At 43.5% G+C, this 20,968-nt stretch overlaps 1 protein-coding gene across 1 annotated transcript in view; it reads right to left on the bottom strand.

Moving 5' to 3' along the window:
* The window catches only part of Zbtb7c (zinc finger and BTB domain containing 7C), a 328,048-nt gene that overhangs the window by 178,935 nt on the left and 128,145 nt on the right, over positions 1-20,968 (bottom strand). Inside the window, exon 3 of the mRNA XM_085833529.1 lies at positions 7,231-7,310. The gene's annotated coding sequence lies outside the window, so the exon portion shown is untranslated. The remainder of the gene's footprint in view (positions 1-7,230; positions 7,311-20,968) is intronic.

Genomic DNA, 20,968 nt, shown 5'->3' with positions numbered 1-20,968 from the left:
ATATAAATGTGAAGGCATGGGTTCATATCCCTAGCACTCGCATAAAAGACAGGCAAGGCCATGTGTGCCTGTAACCTCAGCTCTGGAACCCATGAGTTTGCTGGCCAACCAATCTAACCAAGGTGGTGAATTTCAGATTCATTGAGAAGCTTGCCTCAGAGGAATAAGACAGAGAGCGAGAGAGAAGATGATACCCAATGTCCACTGGCTTCTGCATGCACACACATGTGCACACACATGAATATACCATACCATATTTTACACACACACACACACACACACACACACTGAAAACAACACTTACTATGAGCCAGGCAGATTGGGAGAGTGAACTGTAGAACATTCTATGGCTCTATGTTCTGGTTTAGACTTCAGCTGTAGGCAAAACTCGGTTTTAGCTGTGTGGTATATGTAGTACAACCAATTTAAGTGTGGGCTTCAGAAAGGTGCCCCCCTCCTTGACCTTCCTCTTACTTGGACTGTGGAAATAAAGTACACCGAAGTTAATGCGTGAGTGGCAAGTTATTGTCAAGTACATAAAAACCTCAAAATATCTTACTTCTACCTCTTACTATGGGCTCTTCCCGTGACATTGAAACATTCGTGTCCTTTTTCTAGGGCTTGGTTTCCTCATCCAAGAAGTAGGAATCTAAAGAAAAAAGTCTCTAAGACCCTACTACTAAAAACACTACGCACTTTGATCATGGGATAAAAATCAAGTTGGTACTGACCAGAAAGGTCCCCCCACCCCCACCTGCGCAACCCCATGGCTACCCAAAAGATGCCTTTTAGGCTGCTGGGGGAAAAAGTCATCAATAGTGTTATCCAGTTGGAATTCTATGAGCTACAATAATGACTGTCCTGCCAAGATATGTACATGGGTACCGACCACAGTAGCTCTAATATTATGGATACATAGCTCTGATTTCTTACTGGTCTGAGGCATGGGATCTGAGAACCCATGGCTAAGGAGTTTGTAGCCCTAGGGGCAAACCTATCTCTGTTCTTTTCCTAAATGGATGCAGTAACAAGCTGCCCTCTATCTCTATATGCATAGATTAAAGCAGGTCTCAAACGTCATCATAGAAATGTCTTTGTGCGGTGGATCGTGATTAATAAAGAAGCTCTTGACTGAGAGAAGTACAGAGACTAAGTGTGGACTGTTCAGCCATATGGAAATCTATATCATGCATCCCCCACCCGCCAATGCTCAGGGAACATCTTGGAAGAGAGGTAGGAAAAATTACAAGAGTGAGCTCAGAGAAGGCAGGAGTGAAACAGGGTGGACATGACAGGACCTCTCTACTCATGACGTCACATAGTCGTGGTTGCCTGGGATACCTGCACAAGATCAAGCCAATCAAGAAGCCACATGGATCTGGGAGGGGCTCATGAGCCCCCAACTGCAAGCTGAGGTGATATTGTCAGTTAGTAGCTGCTATGAGAGGAAGAGTCAGTTTTCTTTAAGGAATAGCCCATGGAAGGTCGGGTTTCCAGTGGATTGCCACACTCATTAGTATATAGGCAGCACAGATTGAACTTACAGAGAGAGAGAGAGAGAGAGAGAGAGGAGGGGAGGGGAGGGGAGGGGAGGGGAGGGGAGGGGAGGGGAGGGGAGGGGAGGGGAGGAGAGGAGAGGAGAGGAGAGGAGAGGAGAGGAGAGGGGAGGGGAGGGGAGGGGAGGGGAGGGGAGGGGAGGGGAGGGGAGGAGAGGAGAGGGGAGGGGAGGGGAGGAGAGGAGAGGAGAGGGGAGGGGAGGGGAGGGGAGAGAATAAAGTGAGGAGGAGGGTGGAGCTGGATCTAGGAAGAGTTTGGGGAAGTTCTCATAGTCAACTCTATCAAAAGACTTGTATGCATGTATGACATTTTCAAGGACTAATACAAGTATTTTTAAAAAGAGTGTTTAAGAAAAACCTTCATCTGCCAGGCATACATGATGGAAAAATAAGAAAATGCTTTTAAAATGCTTCTTAAAAATTAATTAATAAAAGGCACATTTTGCTTCCAGATAAGATGAGTTTATTCTCCCATCTGGAGCAATGGAGACATTGATCAACTTAAACGAAGCGACAAATTTCAAGACGCTTGTCATGAGGACACAGACCGGTATCTGAGAGTAAGAAACTAGCAAGGTGTGCCATATGGTTGCTCAGGTGCTAGGCTTGGTGGGTGGGGCTGAACCGAGCCTTACATTCCCCCTGAGCTGAAGAAACAGATCTGAGTCCAGAAGCTTTTAAGGTTCACAGGACAGAACACCAGGAGAAAGGAGAAGGGAGAGCAGGGGAGAGAGAGCAAAAGGCATCTAAGCTCAGATCATGGCCAAAGGAAGACCTGCCCAGAAAGGATGAACACAAATAGTAGCAGCCGTCAGAGCAGACAGGAACAGAGCTGCCCCACCTGCAGACTGGAGCAGCTCAGATTTCAGGGCACTCAGGAAGGTCTTAACACTGTAGTAGGAAATAATTAGGCCTAGAACACATGTGGATCTTGACTTGCCTAGCAGATATCAAAGGCAAGACGCAATAGGATCAAAGTGTTTCCAAAAGCAAAGTTCACCAACATTTAGAGAAATACAAAAATGTCTACCACACAGTATAGAACCCTCAGCACCTGGTAGCCAACCAGAGATTACCAGATCCACAGTGAAGCCAGGCAACAGGCATCAAGGGGGCGAGGAAATCAAAACTGACTGGGAACTCTACTGATGTGAACTACCAGAGTAGAAGAAGAAGAAAGTTGAGCTGTCTGTTTAGAAAGCTAGGGTATAGAATGTAAGATGTAAAAAGAACAAAGCTAAACTTTTAGCGGTGGAAAGCGTGCCATGTTTAAAATGAAAATCACTTGGGAAAAGATCCAGTTAACTGCTGATTAATCTCTTTTCTTTGTAAAAACAGGGAATTTAAATACATGGACACAGGGCCATGGAAGTTTTCTAGAAATAATTACATCCAAGGGAAAAAAAGAATGAAAAAAAAGTAGAGAGTACTGTGGGGTAACTGTGTAGGAAGTGTGTGGGATGTGTATGATGTGTGTGTGTGTGTGTGTTATGTGATGTGTATGCAATGTGTGTGTGATGTGTGTGTGTGATATGTGTGGTGTATGTGATGTGTATGTAATGTATGTGTGATGTGTGAGGTGTGTGTGTGGTGTGTGGTGTGTATGCAAAGTGTGTGTGATGAGTAATGTGTGTGATGTGTATATGTGTGATATGTATCTGATTATGTGGTGTGTGTGATATGTGTGATATGTATGATATGTGTGATGTGTGAGATGTGTGATGTGTGAGATGTGTGTGCATAATGTGTATATGATGTGTGTGTGATGTGTATGTGATATGTGTGTAGTGTGTTTGCGGTGTGTGTGATGTGTGTGTGGGAAGTGTGTGGGATGTGTTGGGATGTGTGTGTGATGTATGTGGTGTGTGTGTGAGATGTGTGTTGTGTGTGAGAGCTATGTGATGTGTTTGATGTATGTGATGTGTGGTGTGTGTGTGTATGTGTGTGTGTGGCCACCAGAGGAAGAGTGGTAGAATATAAGAAAAAGTAAAATTGAAACTATAACAACCAGAAAATATCTACCCTTAATTTAGAATATCTTCAAACTGATATATTCACAAATGCATGAGGCTCAGCAATTCTGAAATACAAGAGCTATGAAAAAAGTATATCAAGATACAATAGTTTAGTTGTTTATACCAGTAAAGACAAACGTTCTAAAAGCAGACAAAAAAGAAAAAGTTATTCAGAATAACAAACATAAGGATGATAACAGATTTTTCATAAAAATAATGTGGGCAGAAAGATAGGCAATGTCACTAATAAAAAATGTTCAACCTACAGTTTTCTACACCATAAAATGTCTTCTAAAAGCAAGCATGAAATAATGACATGTTCAGTCATTGTCTTAGTTGAGGTTTATTTCTGTGAAGAGACACCATGACCACAGCAACTCTTATAAAGGAAAACATTTAATTTGGGGCTGGCTTACAGTTTCAGAGGTTTATCATCATGGCAGAAGCATGGCAGTGTACAGGCAGACATGGTGCTGGAGGAACCGAGAATTTTACATCTTTATCTACAAGTAGCAGAAGGAGACTGTGCGCCACAGTGGGCACAGCTTGAGCACAGGAGACTTCAAGTCAGCCTTTACAGCGACACACTTCCTCCAACAAGCCCGTACCTCCTAATAGTTCCCCTCTCTGTGGGCCAGGCATTCAAACACATGCATCTAGGGGGCCATTCCTATTCTAACCACTACAGTTATAGAAAAATTGGGGAAGCACTGGAGAGATTGCACAGTCAGTAAAGTGCTTGTCAGGTAAGCCTGAGGATCCGAGTCTGTAGCCTGAGCATCCAGAAAGTATGGGGATGTCTTCCTGCATCTGTTTCCTCAGCACTGAGGAATCAGAGACAGGATTCCAGGGGCTTGCCTGGCAGCTGGACCCACCAAATCAGCAATCTCCAGACTTGGTGAGAGACCGTTTCAAAAGATAAGGTGGGGAGCAATAGACCTCAAGCTTCTATCCACAGACTCACAGGGCACACACATGTGCACATGCATGAACACATATGCAATGCTCAAATGCACACATACACACACACACACACACACACACACACACACACACTAGCTGGGAATGGACTCGTTCTAAGAAACATTATAGAAGGTACTTGAAGCAATGAAAATGATACCAGGTAGAAATATAGCCCTAGGCAAAGCCACTGTAGTAACAGGAGAGCTATAAATTAAGTTTACACCTACATCTCCTGTATTCATTTGCATTTATTATTTATTTATTTATTTATTCGCTTATTTATTTAGTGTGGCTACCATAGCATGTATGTGGAGGTCACAGTGGACAAGTCGTAGGAGTCAGTTCTCTCCTTCCACAGATAGAACAGTGAATAACAGATATCGAACTCAGCTCATCAGGCTGGGCAGCAGGCACATTTACCTACTGAGCCATCTCACTGCCTCAACATATCTATATTTTAAAATATAATTAGTAGGTATATAAAACAATAACAATGTAAGATGGGATTTACAACTTAAAATGTATAACTACATTAGCACAAAGGTCAGGAAGGAAGAAACAAAAATGTATCATTATGAAGTTTCTGTACTGCACATCAAGTAATATACTTTTATTTGAAAGGACACTATAAGTTCCTAAAGATTTATGTTGTAAATCTGAAAGCAATTATTTCGAGGAAAAGAGTTATAGATATAAATGAACACGTGGATAAAAGTAAATCATGGGAATGTGAGGAAGGCAGAAAAAGAAGAGAAGTGAACCAGAAGCTATGGGATTAACAGACAACAGTGGACGATGGATTTACATGGAAAAATCAATAATGACATTTAAGTATAAATGCTCCAAACACAGCAACTAAGACATGATGATTGTCAGACTGAGTAAAAAGACTCTTCTATTTCTGGTTACATAAGCCTACTTTTAATTATTTCTTTTAATAAATACATGATCAAAATGTGTACCATGCTATAAAAAAAATCCCAATTAAAAAAGCCTAACCACATTAATTTTAGACAAGGTAGACTTCAGACCAAAAATATTACCAAGGTAATTTCACAATGATAAAAAATTTACGCATCAGCAGGTATAACCAACTTCCTCCAAAACCACTAGATGCCTAACAACAGAACTTTGAAACCTTGGAGCAAAAGCTAAAGAAAATGATAATTTTAACAGACATATATCTATTAAGGTAATTAAATCTGTATTTGAAACATGTTTCATAAAAAAAAAAATCTAAGCCCAGATGGCATCGCTGGTAAATTTTATGATTTAAAAAAATTATAACGACTTTGCATATTATTCCAATGAGCAGAATTCTTTCTAGCACAATCTATAAAGTGGATTGTCCTAATACCAGACAAGGTATTACAAGAAAACTAGAGAGACATATCCTCTATGAATAAAATTTAGAAACTGTCAATAAAATTTAAACAGATTGAATTCAACAATATTTAGGGCAAACATCCTAACCAAGGGTTATTTACCTTAGGATTGCAAGCTGTTTTAACATTAAAAATCACAGAGTCAACATGTTAACAGCCTGTGTTAGTGTGCGTCCCATGATGGTAATAAATACCTGAAATACTGGACTTAGAAAGGTTAGTTTTGTACTCCAGGTGCAGAGACTTTGGCTGTGATGGACGGCTCTGCTTGCTTTGGTTGGGATGGACAGGTGGCTAGGCAGCACATTATAGGACAAGCATGTGTCAGGCCAAAGCTGCTCAACCCATCTCCAGAGCAAAGAAGAGACTGGGGTTCTATAATCCTCATTAAGGGAATATTCCAGTAACTTAAAGGTCTTCTGCTAGACCCCAGCTCTCAGAGCCACCGGTTTCAACCAGTTGGGCATGACCCCCACAGGGATCACATGTCAGATATCCTGCATATTCCATATTTACATTATGATTCACAACAGTAACAAAACTGCAGTTTTGAAGTAGCAACAAAATAACTTTATGTTTGGGAGTCGCCACAACTTGAGGAACTATATTAAAGGGTTAAAGAGTTGTGGCATTAGAAAGGCTGAGAACCACTGTCCTAGAGGCTCCACTACCTAAGAAGCGTTTATACATGAGCCTTTGATGGGGAATATTTAGTATCCAAATTTCAGGACAGAATGCAAAGTAGTAGCTTATGATCCAGGTAGATACAGAAAACACATTTGACAAAAAAAAAAAAAAATCATTCCAGATGAAGGAAAAACAATTGTATCAAGCTAGCAAGATGGTTAACCCTTAAAGCCCCTTGCTTTAAGGTGTTAAAGGTGTACACTTGACAACCCGAGTTCCATTCCCAGATAGCTCCCTGGACGGATCTTGTCCTCTGAACTCCACACTCAGGCTGTGGCATGCACTGCCCCCATCACACACACATAAGTAACAGTAAGTAAAATAAAGCGGAGAATTGCCAAAAGAAAAACCCTATCGATACACTTAAGACTAGAGCAGAGCTTCTGTGACTTACTCCAGAGCATCTACAAGCAAACACGCCTGCACTTACTAGCTAAGAATCTCTACCTTCTGACCTGGCATACTGAATAGCAAAGCGACTGAATGCTTTTCTTAAAACTCACAGAGTCAAGGGTATCCGTGATGAACGCTTTTATTCAATATTGTTTTGAACATTTCAGGAAGTATAGTAAGAAACACCATGACGACCCCCCAGCTGGGGTGAGGACAGTATATCACACTTACTTTACGTTACGGTGCATGCTTACTTCGCAGCCGACATCATTGTCTATTTAGAAAATGCAATTGGATCCATGGAAAAGGTCCTAGAATAAATAAGAGAGATGGGACGGCTTTACAGGATGCGATCAATATACAAACCTCAACTGTAATTTTAGGTCCTAGAGACAAGCTACTGGAGTGGAAATTTAAAGAATGGTATCATCTCCTCAGGACAGCACCAACATGCAAAAGGCGCAGTGATAAACATGGCACCATGTGCAAAACCTGTTTCGAAAAATACAAAAGAGTGATTATGAAAATGAAAGGTCTAATCAGACAGAGACACATTGTGCCCACTGGATGGGAGATGACTACCAATTCTCCCCAAGTGGACCTATAAACTCAATGAAACCCCAATCAAAATCCCCAGAAGGCAGTGGAAGATTCTTTTTTTCATCTTCCTTTTGGTAAATCTAAGGTTTAGATGGAAACAGCAACAGACCTAGAATAACCCCAAACCAGCTTTGACAAGTAAAGCATTTGGAGACCTGGTGCTGGCGAATGTCAGAGTGCACACAGCTACAGCGCTCACACGGGTTACTACCAGTATACAGACAGACAATCATTGCTACAACACCCACACAGGTGAGTACCAATATAGAGACAAATAACCAATGCAAAAGGATAGAATAGCTAAAAATAAAACCAGTTATAACTTAACAATCCATTTTTTTCTTTAGTGTAAAGACAACTTAATTGGAAATGGGACAACCTTCCTAACAAGTCTTGCTGGAATGACTTACACACACATACACACACACACACACACACACACTGAACATTGATGCATGCGTGTATAATATTCTCTTAAACTCTAGAAATGAAGTGCTACCCTACATGTAAATAATCGCATACAGGAATACATACAATGTGATCCTATTTGCATAAAATTTAGAGGAACATAACGTGTAGTGATGAAGGGATGACATCACACAATAGCCTCTTCCCTCTGGGGATGGTGGGGGATGGGAAGCTAGGATTACAAGAGGGGCTCGAGGAAACTGAGGGTGAAGGATATGCTCATTTTTATTTTTTTTAATTTTTAATATTTTTATTACATATTTTCCTCAATTACATTTCCAATGCTATCCCAAAAGTCCCCCATAGCGCCCCCCCAATTCCCTACCCACCCATTCCCATTCTTTTGGCCCTGGCATTCCCCTATATTGGGGCATATAAAGTTTGCAAGTCCAATGGGCCTCTCTTTCCAGTGATGGCCGACTAGGCCATCTTTCGATACATATGCAGCTAGAGACAAGAGCTCCGGGGTACTGGTTAGTTCATCATGTTGTTCCAACAATAGGGTTGCAGATCCCTTTAGCTCCTTGGGTACTTTCTCTAGCTTCTCCACTGGGAGCCCTGTGATACATCCAATAGCTGACTGTGAGCATCCACTCCTGTGTTTGCTAGGCCCCGGCATCGTCTCACAAGAGACAGCTATATTTGGGTCCTTTCAGCAAAATCTTGCTAGTGTATGCAATGGTGTCAGCGTTTAGAAGCTGATTATGGGATGGATCCCTGGATACGGCAGTCTCTAAATGGTCCATCCTTTCATCACAGCTACGAACTTTCTCTCTGTAACTCCTTCCCTGGGTGTTTTGTTCCCAATTCTAAGAAGGGGCACAGTGTCCACACTTTGGTTTTCATTCTTCTTGAGTTTCATGCGTTTAGCAAATTGTATCTTATATCTTGGGTATCCTAAGTTTTGGGCTAATATCCACTTATCAGTGAATACATATTGTGTGAGTTCTTTTGTGATTGTGTTACCTCACTCAAGATGATGCCCTCCAGGTCCATCCATTTGGCTAGGAATTTCATAAATTCATTCTTTTTAATAGATGAGTAGTACTCCATTGTGTAAATGTACCATAATTTCTGTATCCATTCCTCTGTTGAGGGACATCTGGGTTCTTTCCAGCTTCTGGCTATTATAAATAGGGCTGCTATGAACATAGTGGAGCATGTGTCCTTTTTACCGGTTGGGACATCTTCTGGATATATGCCCAGGAGAGGTATTGCTGGATCCTCCGGTAGTACTATGTCCAATTTTCTGAGGAACCGCCAAACTGATTTCCAGAGTGGTTGTACAAGCTTGCAATCCCACCAACAATGGAGGAGTGTTCCTCTTTCTCCACATCCTCGCCAGCATCTGCTGTCACCTGAATTTTTGATCTTAGCCATTCTGACTGGTGTGAGGTGGAATCTCAGGGTTGTTTTGATTTGCATTTCCCTGATGATTAAGGATGTTGAACATTTTTTCAGGTGCTTCTCTACCATTCGGTATTCCTCAGGTGAGAATTCTTTGTTCAGTTCTGAGCCCCATTTTTTAATGGGGTTATTTGACTTTCTGGAGTCCACCTTCTTGAGTTCTTTATATATATTGGATATTAGTCCCTTATCTGATTTAGGATAGGTGAAGATCCTTTCCCAATCTGTTGGTGGTTTTTTTGTCTTATTGATGGTGTCTTTTGCCTTGCAGAAGCTTTGCAGTTTCATGAGGTCCCACTTGTCAATTCTCAATCTTACAGCACAAGCCATTGCTGTTCTATTCAAGAATTTTTCCCCTGTGCCCATATCTTCAAGGCTTTTCCCCACTTTCTCCTCTATAAGTTTCAGTGTCTCTGGTTTTATGTGAAGTTCCTTGATCCACTTAGACTTGACCTTAGTACAAGGAGATAGGAATGGATCGATTCGCATTCTTCTACATGTTAACAACCAGTTGTGCCAGCACCATTTGTTGAAAATGCTGTCTTTCTTCCACTGGATGTTTTTAGCTCCCTTGTCGAAGATCAAGTGACCGTAGGTGTGTGGGTTCATTTCTGGGTCTTCAATTCTATTCCATTGGTCTACTTGTCTGTCACTATACCAGTACCATGCAGTTTTTATCACAATTGCTCTGTAGTAAAGCTTTAGGTCCGGCATGGTGATTCCACCAGAGGTTCTTTTATCCTTGAGAAGAGTTTTTGCTATCCTAGGTTTTTTGTTATTCCAGATGAATTTGCAGATTGCACTTTCTAATTCGTTGAAGAATTGAGTTGGAATTTTGATGGGGATTGCATTGAATCTGTAGATTGCTTTTGGCAAGATAGCCATTTTTACAATGTTGATCCTGCCAATCCATGAGCATGGGAGATCTTTCCATCTTCTGAGATCTTCTATAATTTCTTTCTTCAGAGACTTGAAGTTTTTATTATACAGATCTTTCACTTCCTTAGTTAGAGTCACGCCAAGATATTTTATATTATTTGTGACTATTGAGAAGGGTGTTGTTTCCCTAATTTCTTTCTCAGCCTGTTTATTCTTTGTGTAGAGAAAAGCCATTGATTTGTTTGAGTTAATTTTATATCCAGCTACTTCACCGAAGCTGTTTATCAGGTTTAGGAGTTCTCTGGTGGAATTTTTAGGGTCACTTATATATACTATCATATCATCTGCAAAGAGTGATATTTTGACTTCATCTTTTCCAATTTGTATCCCTTTGATCTCCTTTTGTTGTCGAATTGCTCTGGCTAGGACTTCAAGTACAATGTTGAATAGGTATGGAGAAAGTGGACAGCCTTGTCTAGTCCCTGATTTTAGAGGGATTGCTTCAAGCTTCTCACCATTTACTTTGATGTTGGCTACTGGTTTGCTGTAGATTGCTTTTATCATGTTTAGGTATGGGCCTTGAATTCCTGATCTTTCCAAGACTTTTATCATGAATGGGTGTTGGATCTTGTCAAATGCTTTTTCCGCATCTAACGAGATAACCACGTGGTTTTTGTCTTTGAGTTTGTTTATATAATGAATTACGTTGATGGATTTCCGTATATTGTACCATCCCTGCATCCCTGGGATGAAACCTACTTGGTCAGGATGGATGATTGTTTTGATGTGTTCTTGGATTCGGTTAGCAAGAACTTTATTGAGGATTTTTGCATCAATATTCATAAGGGATATTGGTCTGAAGTTTTCTATCTTTGTTGGGTCTTTTTGTGGTTTAGGTATCAGAGTAATTGTGGCTTCATAGAATGAGTTGGGTAGAGTACCTTCTGTTTCTATTTTGTGGATTAGTTTGTGAAGAACTGGGATTAGATCTTCTTTGAAGGTCTGATAGAACTCTGCACTAAACCCATCTGGTCCTGGGCTTTTTTTAGTTGGGAGACTATTAATGACTGCTTCTATTTCTTTGGGGGATATAGGGCTGTTTAGATCATTAACCTGATCTTGATTCACCTTTGGTACCTGGTATCTGTCTAGGAACTTCTCCATTTCATCCAGGTTCTCCAGTTTTGTTGAGTATAGCCTTTGGTAGAAGGATCTGATGGTGTTTTGGATGTCTTCAGGATCTGTTGTTATGTCTCCTTTTTCATTTCTGATTTTGTTAATTAGGATGCTTTCCCTGTGCCCTCTAGTGAGTCTGGCTAAGGGTTTATCTATCTTGTTGATTTTCTCAAAGAACCAGCTCCTTGATTGGTTGATTCTTTGAATAGTTCTTCTTGTTTCCACTTGGTTGATTTCGCCCCTGAGTTTGATTATTTCCTGCCGTCTACTCCTCTTGGGTGAATTTGCTTCCTTTTGTTCTAGTGCTTTTAGGTATGTTGTCAAGCTGCTAATGTGTGCTCTTTCTAGTTTCCTTTTGGAGGCACTCAGAGCTATGAGTTTTCCTCTTAGAAATGCTTTCATTGCATCCCATAAGTTTGGGTATGTTGTGGCTTCATTTTCATTGAACTCTAAAAAGTCCTTAATTTCTTTCTTTATTCCTTCCTTGACCAAGGTATCATTGAGAAGAGTGTTGTTCAGTTTCCACGTGAAGGTTGGCTTTCTATTATTTATTTTGTTATTGAAGATCAGCCTTAGTCCATGGTGATCTGATAGGATGCATGGGACAATTTCAATATTTTTGTATCTGTTGAGGCCTGTTTTGTGACAAATTATGTGGTCAATTTTGGAGAAGGTACCATGAGGTGCTGAGAAGAAGGTATATCCTTTTGTTTTAGGATAGAATGTTCTGTAGATATCTGCCAGATCCATTTGATTCATAACTTCTGTTAGTTTCACTGTGTCCCTGTTTAGTTTCTGTTTCCATGATCTGTCCATTGGTGAAAGTGGTGTGTTGAAGTCTCCCACTATTATTGTATGAGGTGCAATGTGTGCTTTGAGATTTACTAAAGTTTCTTTAATGAATGTGGCTGCCTTTGTATTTGGAGCATAGATATTCAGGATTGATAGTTCCTCTTGGAGGACTTTACCTTTGATGAGTATGAAGTGCCCCTCCCTGTCTTTTTTGATGACTTTGGGTTGGAAGTCAATCTTATCAGATATTAGAATGGCTACTCCAGCTTGTTTCTTCATACCATTTGCTTGGAAAATTGTTTTCCAGCCTTTCATTCTGAGGTAGTGTCTATCTTTTTCTCTGAGATGAGTTTCCTGTAAGCAGCAAAATGTTGGGTCTTGTTTGTGTAGCCAGTTTGTTAGTCTATGTCTTTTTATCGGGGAGTTGAGTCCATTGATATTAAGAGATATTAAGGAAAAGTAATTGTTGTTTCCTGTTATTTTTGTTGTTAAAGTTGGCATTCTGTTCTTGTGGCTGTCTTCTTTTAGGTTTGTTGAGGGATTACCTTCTTGTTGTTTCTAGGGCATGGTTCCTGTCCTTGTATTGGTTTTTTTCTGTTATTATCCTTTGAAGGGCTGGATTCGTGGAGAGATAATGTGTGAATTTGGTTTTGTTGTGGAATACTTTGGTTTCTCCATCTATGTTAATTGAGAGTTTGGCTGGGTATAGTAGCCTGGGCTGGAATTTGTGTTCTTTTAGTGTCTATATAACATCCGTCCAGGATCTTCTGGCTTTCATAGTCTCTGGTGAAAAATCTGGTGTAATTCTGATAGGCTTGCCTTTATATGTTACTTGGCCTTTTTCTCTTACTGCTTTTAGTATTCTATCTTTATTTAGAGCATTTGTTGTTCTGATTATTATGTGTCGGGAGGTATTTCTTTTCTGGTCCAGTCTATTTGGAGTTCTGTGGGCTTCTTGTATGTTCATGGGCATCTCTTTCTTTAGATTTGGGAAGTTTTCTTCTATAATTTTGTTGAAGATGTTTGCTGGTCCTTTGAGTTGAAAATCTTCATTCTCATCCACTCCTATTATCCGTAGGTTTGGTCTTCTCATTGTGTCCTGTATTTCTTGGATGTTTTGAGTTAGGATCTTTTTGCATTTTACATTTTCCTTGATTGTTGTGCCGATGTTCTCTATGGAATCTTCTGCACCTGAGATTCTCTCTTCCATCTCTTGTATTCTGTTGCTGATGCTCGTATCTATGGTTCCAGATTTCTTTCCTAGGGTTTCTATCTCCAGTGTTGCCTCATTTTGGGTTTTCTTTATTGTGCCTACTTCCCTTTTTAGGTCTAGTATGGTTTTGTTCATTTCCATCATCTGTTTGGATGTGTTTTCCTGTTTTTCTTTAAGGACTTCTACCTGTTTGATTATGTTATCCTGTTTTTCTTTAAGGATTTGTAACTCTTTAGCGGTGTTCTCCTGCAATTCTTTAAGGGATTTTTGTGCTTCCTCTTTAATGTCTTCTACCTGTTTACCAGTGTTCCTATGTATTTCTTTAAGTGTGTTATTAAAGTCCTTCTTGAAGTCCTCTACCATCATCAGGAGATATGCTTTTAGATCCATGTCTAGCTTTTCGGGTGTGTTGGGGTGCCCTGGACTGGGCGAAGTGGGAGTGCTGGGTTCTGATGATGGTGAGTGGTCTTGGTTTCTGTTAGTAAGATTATTACTTTTACCTTTCGCCATCTGGTAATCTCTGGGGTTAGTTGTTGTCGTCACTGTTTAAAGATTGGAGTAGAAGCTGTGTTCCACTCACCAGCAGTCTCAAAATCCTGTGGCGGGGGTCGTGGGTAGCTGGCGGGTGTCAGCCGACCCTGCGCTCTAGCTACCCCGGTGCTGTTCAGGCTGGAAGAGGCCTGTGGCCCTACTCAGGCCGGTTTTCTGTTTCCCTAATTAATGCAGTCTCAGGTCCCGCGTGCAATTGGATTGGAGCAGAAGATGTGTTCCACTCACCAGAAGTCTTAAGATCCTGTGGCGGGTGTTGTGGGTAGCTGGCAAGTGTCAGCCGACCCTGCGCCCTACCTACCCTGGTGCTGTTCTGACCGGAAGAGGCTTGTGGCCCTACTCAGGCCGGATTTCTGCCTCCCCAACCAAAGCAGTCTCAGGTCCCGCGTGATTGGACTGGAGCAGAAGCTGTGTTCCACTCACCAGCAGTCTCAAAATCCTGTGGCGGGGGTCGTGGGTAGCTGGCAGGTGTCAGCCGACCCTGCGCTCTAGCTACCCCAGTGCTGGTCCGGCCGGAAGAGCGCTCATTTTTATTATGGTGATGATATCACAGTGTGCATGTAAGTCAAGGTCAGCAGACTGACTGTTTCAACCATGTATAATGTGTTGCGTTCCTCCCGCATCAGAATAAAGCTGTTTAAAGCAGTGTGTGTGACATCAGGGAGTAACTAACTGGCTGTTCCTTGCTACCTTTGCATATCTTACAAATGGAAGGTCAAGCTAGCGGTTAATTGTCCTTGGACCCAGGCTGGGCATCCTTTGGGTTAGATAGATATTCTGTGTATTCCACTTGAGTATCTGTGCCTCATGTCTAAGTGGGACAACTGTAGTGAAATCTGCAAGTTATCCAAATACAGTGTCAACTACTCAAGAATGTTACCTGGGCTATGACACCTAGTCTGGAAAGCTGTTGTAGCTCACCACTTCCTAACAGAAGGGAGCTGCCAGGTCTGATCTACCCTGGTGGGCTGGCTTCAGCCCACACTGAGACTCCTTCTCCCAAAGGAAACCCGTTCCCCAGGAAGACACACTCAAGCTAGAAGGCAGGATCATGGCCCCACACCAGGCTCTAATGGGCACATTTGTATGAGCAAGGGCAACGTGAAGGACAGCGAGTAAAACACTGAATTAAAAGCCACTTAAATTAAGAATTCAATAGCATCCACTTAACTAATAAATAGTATTCCTCTTTGCCATTGATCGACTCGGGATTGTAATGAAGAGTTCCGGGGGCAATGGCAGAATGTCTTAATTCATGGCATAAACGTCACCAGCCCTTGGGTTCCTAAGATTGAATGTGTCGGAGAAGAGGGGAATGAAGAGTCCACAGGAATTAATTCTTGGAACATCCCTGCGGGGTCAGCATTATTATGCCCTGCTTCTAGGTAGATTTAATATCACAAGTGCTGGGCAGGGCGTCTCGTGCCCAGGGAGGCTCCATAATCGTTATTAAGTGATGATAGGGTAGATAGGCCAGAGTCGGCTCTCACTCCAGACAGGCAGTCTTCCTTATGCCCAAGTTAAGAGATTGCACACATGTAGGATTGTGATTATCACAGTGATCGTTACTGCCACCGTGCGTAATAATGGCTCAGCTCTGCCAGAACCATGGGATGGACCACTGCAAAGAAAGCAGTGTTCTCTTAGGACAACGTGCTGGAAAATAAGATAAGAAGCAGGCTGCTAGAAAACTCTAGACTCACGGAGACCTGCTCCCATTCGACCTTTCTGCTGGAACCCTCCCTTTGAGCCATTCCTGTATCACAGAGGAACTTTACTATGAAAGACTGGTTCACAACTCGCCCTGACACAGACTCAGAAATTCAAAGCCTCTGGTGGTCCCTGCTGGCTCATCCTTACCCAGCTATATCCCTTGTAGCTATGGGTATCAGCTCCCATCTCTGGAAAGCCACTCATGAATCCAACTTCACTTGTATAGGTCAGCTTACTGACAGCGAGGGCCACTCTTCCTCCCCAGCCTAGCATCGCTCCAGCTCCAGTGGGAACCGTGTGCTGATTCAGTGACTCATGGCCTCCTGAAGATCCCGGAGGATGCTTCCCCCACTTAGCAGGCACCGCTAGTCTCTCCAACTGGCTTTTATCTTGCCCATTCTTTGGGTTCTCCTCCACATCCTTGACTGCAGTGAACACCTGTCTTCTGGGCGCCAAACATCCTTGCCAGCAGCGCCTCTCTCCTGGCACCACCACAGGTAAGCCCATGCCACCAGTCAGATATCCACATTCCCTCCTCACGAGAACAGCAGCCCGAGGGCAGCATTACTCACTCCATGGTTATCACTGTCCTTGTCATGCACCTACAGAGATGAGGGCTAGAGAAACGTAGATTGGGAGGTTGTCTGGTGGAAGAATGGAAGGTCTTTAAAAGGAGACTGAGTGCTTGCACAAAGGTGAGCTGTCTAGCATCCTTAAAATAATCTCTCTATCCCCTTTCCTGACTGCTGTGTGAAGGAGAGCCCTGGGGGTTGGGGGGTGAGCAGTGTGCCCACACAGGTGGCCTGTCTGCACCGGGACCACTGGGAGAGGGGTGATTCATGGCCTTGTGGCTCCTTAGTGACCATAAAGAGGATCATAAAAAAAAAAAAGTCAGCGAGAGGAGGCGAGTACACAAATCGACAAATTACACAGAACAGATTTGTAATCAAAGATATGCAAAGTAAACGACTCAAGGCCTCCAAATGCAAACTACAGCAATAACACTGAATTCATCCTTATAAATTAGCACCAAAATGGAATTCATAACTCAAATGCTAATAGGATTATGAAGAAATTGGAACACTTATAAATGGTGAATGGCATTAAAATCTAGTACAATATATGGAGAAAATATTTAGCAAACATATCAAGACCCATATAGACATGTGCGCCCTATAACCTAATAATCCCACTGCTGAAATTTTACCCCAAAAGAACAAACAGAAATGTGCAGCCCTGCCTTGCTGAGTCAGCACTGCTGAGGCCGATAGTTGCTAATACCTTCGTGCGTGGATGACATCTCTATAGTCAATTAATGAGCCAATCTTCATACGATATAACATTAGCCAGCCCGGTCAGCATTGGTCACAGTCAGAACTGAGCTGTAATCACCGGGTGAAGAATAGCGAGTCACTTTTTCAAATGACCAGAATCCAATCACCTTCACAGGCAAAGCTAGGATAAATCAGAGAAACAAAGAAAGGAACACCCATTGCGTATCCCTTCGCACAGCTAGCTCCGTGTGTCACAGCATTTTCTTACAGACCCAGCCAGGCTCACCCCCTCCACCAACATGAAGCCAGAGCCCTCCTGGGGCCTTCTGAGTGGCTGGGATCTAGCTGTCACATGCAGTCCTTAGGTCACAGAGGTGAATATAGCTTGCCCACGTGCTGGAAAGCAGGGCTTCGAAAGGCTGGCTGCGGAGTCGGGATTAGGAAAACTGAGGAGGGCTACCACCATGTCACTATGGCAACAGGCTCCCTGGCATCACTGTCCCCCCTCCCCAACCTGGCCAGCCCCCACCAACTGGTCTGCACACATGGGGCTATGACTAAGTGCCTCTTCATGTAGCTGACACTCCTCCACAGGCTTGTGTCTGCGAGGGCACCAAAAGGGCAGCCAGCAATCTCTAAGAGGATCTCCACCATTCATTATCTCCCTGCCACCACCAGGAGGAGGGGCTGAGTCTGCAGAGGAGAAATGAGCAGACATGGAGTTTATCCCCCTTGGGCAGCTCACAGAGGACTGAGACCCTCGTCTAGCAAAGAAGCAACGGGAAAGGGTAAAGGTGGGGTGTCCTGTGCTGTGTTCCTGGTGGTGCCACACACTACTGTGTAGTCTGGGCGTCACATTGACCCTTTCTAGACAGTGGAAGAACAGGATGAATCAGAGCCAGAACCCTTGGTCTTTTGGATTATATTGGCCGCAGTAAAAAAAAAAAAAAAAGAAAATGAAAATGGTATTTCTGACCTAAGTTCGTCAAACTACCGCTTGCTGTCACTGCACGAACATTGCATGCATGAGTCAGGATGAGTCCCCCAAAGAGGACACTTGAGCTATGTGGGAGTAGGAAAGATGCAACCGTAACAGAGTGATCCTTTAAAAGAGTGTCATCAAGATAATAAAACTACATTCACTTTTCATGCTTTGTCCCAGCCTGGTGCAAACCCCAACACAACTCTCAGGCACAGTGCACTAGTGCTGTGAGAGAGAGGCCCATGGTGTCACAGTCCAGACGTGGACTTGAGTTTGGGGTCACCACCACACAGTAGCTGTTTCTTCATGTTTCCTTCCAGAGCTAGAGCAGCAGCTGCCCCTTTAATGGCCTCATTTTCCCCTGACATTTTCTCAGCTTCCCTCTTCTACACGAGTATTTCCTTGGCAGGGGCTCTACAGGATTCTGGTCTGAAGTGCAACTGCTCCTTCACCAAGCAGGCTTGGAAGGTGGTGACTCAAAGGCAGTGAGCTGGTGGAGAAAGCTGTGGACTCCTGTTAGACACAGGCATCCCGGTCCTTCGCTGTCTGGAAAACGCTGATCAAGTGAGTTAGTCATAAATGAGCCAACAGCCCATCACCGAATATCTGCCTGAGGAGGAGAGAGAGGAGGCCATGCAATGTATACTTGGGGCAAGCTCAGGGTGCCGAGGTGCCGAGCAGCAGGGAAAGGAAGATGTCTCCATCCTCCACACCACCCCCAAACCTCAGAGCCTGTGCTAGCTCAGCAGGGCTTAGGATACATTGTGTCAGCTCAGCCAGGCTCAATGTATCCTTGGGAGTGCCTCAGTCTGTGCAAAGGATCTGGGATCTAGATCCCAGCAGGCTTAGAAGTGAGGGTGCCGCCTGCCAAAGTAAACGTTTAACTCAGTGTCTAACTCCCGACCTAGACCTGGCAGTCCCAAAGGCTCCAGCTTGTCTCTCTGCAGGCTGTCTATAATCCATAATCAGGCCCCAGCTGCTCAATACCTCTGCTCACCCACAACCCTCACAGGGTGAGGACTGTGGACCTTAAGGGTGATTGGACATCAGGAGTGTGGGTTCTGAGACGCTTTTTTGCTTACTCAACAGGAGTCTTGCTAACATTGGGCTCTTGAAGGACATCCTCAAGGACAGCTAGGCGTAGCTGGTCTCAGAGAAACCACACCGACATTCATCTCTTACTCATTCAGGCCAACGGGGATCTAGACCCTACATTTTCATCCATGTCTCTTGCTGCTCCAACTCACTGTCCTCCGCACCTTGGTCCCACTTGGCTAAAACTTGCCTGGCCTACTCATCTGGAGCTTCCTTGCCAAGACCACCTGAGTTACAGCCTCTGGCCTGGAGGAATCAAGAGATCTCAGCCAGGTCCCAGAGTGCCATGGTCAGTATAGTGGATGTCCTGGTCACACCTTTCAAAATCACTGAACCTCATAGTTTCTACCTGTCCAAAGGGCATATTGATCACCACACAACTCAAGGACACCACATGTGTACTGCCAATGTAAATATACAACACAGTGAGAGTGTTCATTGGGGTAAGTGAGAAAGGATGCTCTGAACAAGCTCTGCTCTGGGCCATTTTCTCCACCAGGTCACCATAATGCCCATCTTTCCTACAACAGAATAGCTTAGTTTTTTAACATGAATGCCTTTATCTTTGATTACTAAGCACCCCGGTCTGTATTCTATAAGAACCTTGTTAAGGTAGTTTAGCAAGAACCACGCCCATACTAATTGACTTTCTACTTCCTGCCCAATCGGTACCCTGATCCTTGGCTATAAATTCGGATTTGTCTTGGTGCTTAAGGCTGAGCTCAGTCCTATCTCCTATTGTGATGACTTCTAATTAAAGACTGGCTTCGCCTCTTCCTTCTGACAATCGTCAGTATACTCCAGGAACTAAACACATCAGTTCAAGCCTTAAGTCTACCCCTGGTTGTTGCTGAAGTCTGCAAGCCACCAAACCTCTCTGGCACGGAGTATGGTGATGGTGACCCACAGGAGAGTAGAGTGAGACCATCTGGAAAAACACCAAACTCCGGAGCCCCGGGCTGACCCAGGTGAGGTGTCGTGAGTGAAGTGAGGTGCACTAAGACGTTTCCTTGTGTTTAAAATATAGCTGGCAGTGGAAGGCTACAGCATCCTGTCTGCAAATGGCCTGTCTAAGAGCATCTCCTAAATCTAATCGTGCCAGCATCAGATACATCCTCAACCGGGGGCACTTATAAAACAGCTGGCCTGCCATTACTAAGTGTCCCGGCCATAGACATCAGTGAAGACTGAGAGAGGGCTGAGATTTCAGGACCACCAAGACCCAACAACCCCATGCATGACGTTTTACACTGAGTCCTTTGACTGCTAGGACAGCAGTGAAATATTTGGCAGAGATTCCCAGGAACATCACCACGTGAGACCCCTTATCTACAGGAAATGCAGGAGGGTACAAGGACATCAGGTTGGTAATCCTCTCTCAAATGGCTTAAGGGTGGGGAACATTCACTGCCCTTAATTTTATCGATCTGGACTGTTTTTAAAAGGCTGGGAACATCTCAAAATAAATATTCAAGGATAACGAAAGCTGACAATGGTTAATACCCAGAGAGGCTGAAGCGGTCTGGCTGAGTGAGGACCCATCACCAGGCCTTGGTGTCCCCCCACCCATGCTTTGGCAGATGGAAAACATCCAGGAGGCAGTTAATAAAAGCCACCCCACAGCCTCTGAGTCTAACCACCAGTCTGCCTTTGACCACAGAAGCCCCCTCCTCTCTCTGCACTGCAGTTTTTCATCTTTCACTGGAGCAGGAGGCAGGGGCCTGACATTCTTAACAAGGCCACCTAGACTCCTGGGAACGCCAGCGCTCAGCGTCCTGCAGTCCACACCAGCCCCACATGGCTGAGACTCCCCTTGGCTGC

This window comes from Mus caroli, unplaced genomic scaffold (assembly GCF_978045245.1).
Source record: "Mus caroli unplaced genomic scaffold, Mus_caroli_1 scaffold_19, whole genome shotgun sequence".
Lineage (NCBI taxonomy): Eukaryota > Metazoa > Chordata > Mammalia > Rodentia > Muridae > Mus > Mus caroli.
Note: the sequence above shows the minus strand (reverse complement) of the source record. Positions and strands in the feature narration are given on the sequence as shown.